Here is a 4,083-nt window from a genome sequence, read left to right as displayed (position 1 = left end):
ATTGTATTCCCAGTTATTTTTACACCTTATCCTAGAAAAATTTCCGTGATACTCATTAAAAAAAATGCCGTTAACAAACAAAACATAGTTTCGAGATGGTCTCAAATGATTACACTATGCACCTACCTTCTTTTTAAAGGCTAAAAATCACGTAGAATTAGTTTTTGGAACTATTTTGCGGCTTTATCGGTGAGTGTTAAATAGATGAAATTATTGAAATTGTTTTGGGGGTTAACCACCCCCCCCCCTCCTATGGGTATCCGAAAAATGTCAAGCTAAATGTTCTTCTCAAAACACAAAATTTCAAATTCCTAATCAATTTTGATGAACAAGTAAAAGTGAATCAAAGTAACAATCTTGACTCAGAACTAAGGCCAAAACCTCGAAATCTTATTCCAGGTCCACAATTCTACTACAGATTTTAAAAATGTTCTCACTTGTTGATAAATATTTAAAGACTGTACTCCAGAAACGATAAAAAAATTATTTACCAAAGAAGTTGGTTCATGAATTTTCTCCATGGCTTCAATAAGATAAGACACTAAGGTTGCCTGATTGCCTGGATTTTGTCCGAATGTATTTACTTTACTTGCAAAATCAAATTAAAATTCAAATTGGGTGATAACAATTATGTATGTTGCGTCAAAAATATTTTTTTAACAATGTTTATCCAACTAAATAAACTGGCTGATGTGTTTCGATGAAAAAAAAAAACTTTTCGAGTTTTTTTTCTTCTTGATTTGAATTGAAGAATTTCCAAATTTGTCTGGATATTGCCCAGATTTTGAGTTGATGAAAACTTAGAAATCGAATGCTCTGATTTTGCAAGGTTTTTAGGTAAAATAGCCCGGATCCGATTTGCCCTGATAAGTGCGGAAAAATGTCTTGTTAGCTTAGGTTTGAATCATTTCCGATGCTTCCATTTAGGCCGGAACAAATTTCAAATCCTTCTTTTGTCACTCGGAGTTGGAACATCGCGAGGGGGGGGCAATAAAAAATAATGCGAAAAACAAATAAATTGGAATAAACTGTACAAAAACTTGTATGCAAACAAAATTGCATACTTGCATACAAAACCTATAAATTAAGTGATTTTTTATCTAAAGATTCAATAAAATCAAGAATACACATGGTGAAATAACTTCAATCTTCCAAAATGTGTATTTTGGTCTTGTAATTATTCGGTTGCTTGAAATTTTTGTCGAAATTTCCATGAAATACTTAAAACTTTATTTATTTCTCCCTTCGTGTTTTTTGGAAATTTCGAAGGGAAGGAGGGGGGGGGGGTTGGGATGACATAAGAAGAAATTGATATTTGTTGCAGCCTTATTTTAAAATCTTAATTTGTTGCCTGTGACAAGATTGTGGAATCTGAATCCAATTTATTATTCTTGATTTTCAGTTCGGTTCACCATTGGGACAATATCCTGATTTGAATCTTGATTTTGCAATCAAAACTAAAATTAGATTCATTTTCCATGATCGAGGCATTCCGGAATATGTAAAGAAAATATTAAAAATAACAAACCATTTTAAAGATTTTAATTTGAAATTTTTGCTCTTAATTCCCATGCCGAATTGAAAATTAAAAAAATCCATAATGGTGATCCAAAATTGAAATATCATCAGAGTTTCATCATTCGAAATTTTCATTCAGATTCACTTGTTGAACTACGAATAAATAATTGAAGAAAAAATGCGTATAGACAATTACAGACTCAAAATTCTAATAAGAGATTTCGGGTGAAGGATTCTATCTGTCCTGTTTATAATTTCGAGGAATTCAGAAAAAAAATTTCAGGTACAAAATGCAGGAATAAGATACGAAATAAAATTGTATGTATGAAATGAAATTCTTTACAAAACAACTTACTATCTTCGATAAAATGTGGTGAAATGATGAAACAAACATTCTGGGGTTATTTTGAATCAGAAAAAAACAGGTTGGAATTCAAAAACTTAGATTTTTTTTTCAGTAAACCTCACTTTTTCTAGTTTCAAGTCATAGATGGCAGCACTATTTGCAGTTAAAATCTCATTCAGTCTCAATATCGATTTTATTTAGGCCCATATTCATCATTTCGAGGTAGTTTTCCAACATAGTTTTGTTGGAGTTCACGCTGCAGAAAGCTTTTCCAGATTTGCAAAAAATCACCAGCACAAGAATGTACAACCACCAAAATTCCTGCTCATCTCAACTTCCGATCCAATTTCAAATCATACCAATAAAACTGCTAGTCGTTTGGTCCATCAAGCTCCATCGGAAAGTACAATATTATTTTGATTATCGGTTCAAGAAATTCACTTTTAGTGACCTTGATGAAATTCTTATTTTTTGATTTTGTGTTCTTAGAAGTTCCTAGGCGGTCACACGATACCAAGTACTTATTTGACGAGAAAGAATGACCTTAATGGGTTAAATTCCTATAAAAAAGGAAAAAAAAGTATTTATTTCTTGACCAAAATCATCCAGCACACCTGAATTAATCCCAGATATTCGAAAATGGGTATCAATTCGGTTTAATGGCAAGATAGTGCTGCCATCTGTGACTTGAAACTTGAAAAATAGTGTTTGACTATTTAAAAACATTAGTATTTTTGAATTTGAATTCAAATTCATGTATTTGGATTCAAATTCAGTCTCAAATCTATGTTTCGTCATTTTGCATCATATTAATGAATGTTAATGAAGCAGTTTGATAAAGTATTACAGCTCAAATATCAAATTCCCAAACACAGTACAGTAAGTTTTCAGAAATAATCTTGTTTTTGTTGAAAAACACAAATGGTACTATTCTTATTTCGCACCCTTATTTTCCTATTTTTGGCCTCAACGCCAATTGCAACGTCCAAAAAAATTAAACTTATGCTTGATTTATCCGTTAAACAATTCAAAACAAATTGTAAAAAAATTTTTTGTGATTTTCAATCATTCATATTTTAAAAGCAAAACACATAGTGGTACTATTCTTATTTCGGTCACTGTACTACAAAAAATTCTACTAGCAGAAATCATGAACATTAATGTGGGGATGGATGAAATTTTGGTATTGTTTTTAGGTGTGTAGGTATAGGATAATGAAAGCGATATAAAGTTTGAAGGTGATATCATCAAGCCAATCCATCATACTGAGTAAAGTTTCTTACGGCATCGAAAAATGTGAAAAATGGTACAAATATTGCTTGATTTTTTAAATTTTCTTCGAGATTCAACAACTTTAAAAAAATTATTTCACGATGTGAGAAACTATGTAATCATCATCTTGTTATCATCATTAAATGGTAACTTTTTTAAATTGTGTTAAAATCAAAATTGAATAAGTGTTGTGGTATACAAATGTTGCAACTAATCCTGCTGTTGCATGATGCCCCGTTTGACGGTAGTAGACTATTTATATTCTGCGCTACAATAAATTATGTGTTTCCATCGTCTTTCTATGAAGCACATGTGCTTTCATTTTCTCTTAAAGCTGATAGAAGATGGAAAATAAACTGGTTGAAATTCACGAAAAACCTTAACGTATGAAGATGAACGTTTTGTTCAGTCTTGGTTCTTTTTGCTGCATGTGCGCTTATTGGTGATTAAGCCGTTTATCTGTAAACCCAAAGGATCATGCGCGGAAGAATAAAATGTTCAATCTCAGGGGATAGTGGAAAGATCTTTATACAAGTCCCATATTGTCTAGTGGTTAGGATATCCGGCTCTCACCCGGAAGGCCCGGGTTCGATTCCCGGTATGGGAAAATATATTTAACTATCCGTTATAAGAGTAAAAAATTAATACACTTACAACTATTTTAGTAAATGATGCATTAGGATCGCGCTTAATCTTAAGGGAAAGATTGTTGCTCCATCGGTCCTATGATCGATCCTTCTTTATGTAAATAGATTTTTTATCGGAGCTAAGAATCGATCTCTGATAGATAGATCAATCTTTCCCATTCTTGACAAGGGTGAGATTCTTCCTATAGATAAAAAAACGCTTTGATGCCCTCCATCATAATTATACCGGAAAACTCTGACAAAAAATGTCACAAAAGTTATTCAAATTTCATGTACCGATATCGCCAAACAGGTGGCACT

The 4,083-nt window shown here is 32.1% G+C and overlaps 1 non-coding gene across 1 annotated transcript; it reads left to right on the top strand.

The window, feature by feature from the left end:
- The first annotated feature begins 3,671 nt into the window (after window positions 1-3,671).
- Window positions 3,672-3,743, top strand: Trnae-cuc (transfer RNA glutamic acid (anticodon CUC)). The gene has a single exon. It is a non-coding gene; the product is annotated as a tRNA-Glu (tRNA).
- Window positions 3,744-4,083: the final 340 nt, after the last annotated feature.

This window comes from Uranotaenia lowii, chromosome 3, assembly GCF_029784155.1.
Source record: "Uranotaenia lowii strain MFRU-FL chromosome 3, ASM2978415v1, whole genome shotgun sequence".
NCBI classification, from domain to species: Eukaryota; Metazoa; Arthropoda; class Insecta; order Diptera; family Culicidae; genus Uranotaenia; species Uranotaenia lowii.
The sequence above is the reverse complement of the archived record's forward strand: the minus strand, read 5'-3'. Positions and strand labels throughout refer to the sequence as shown.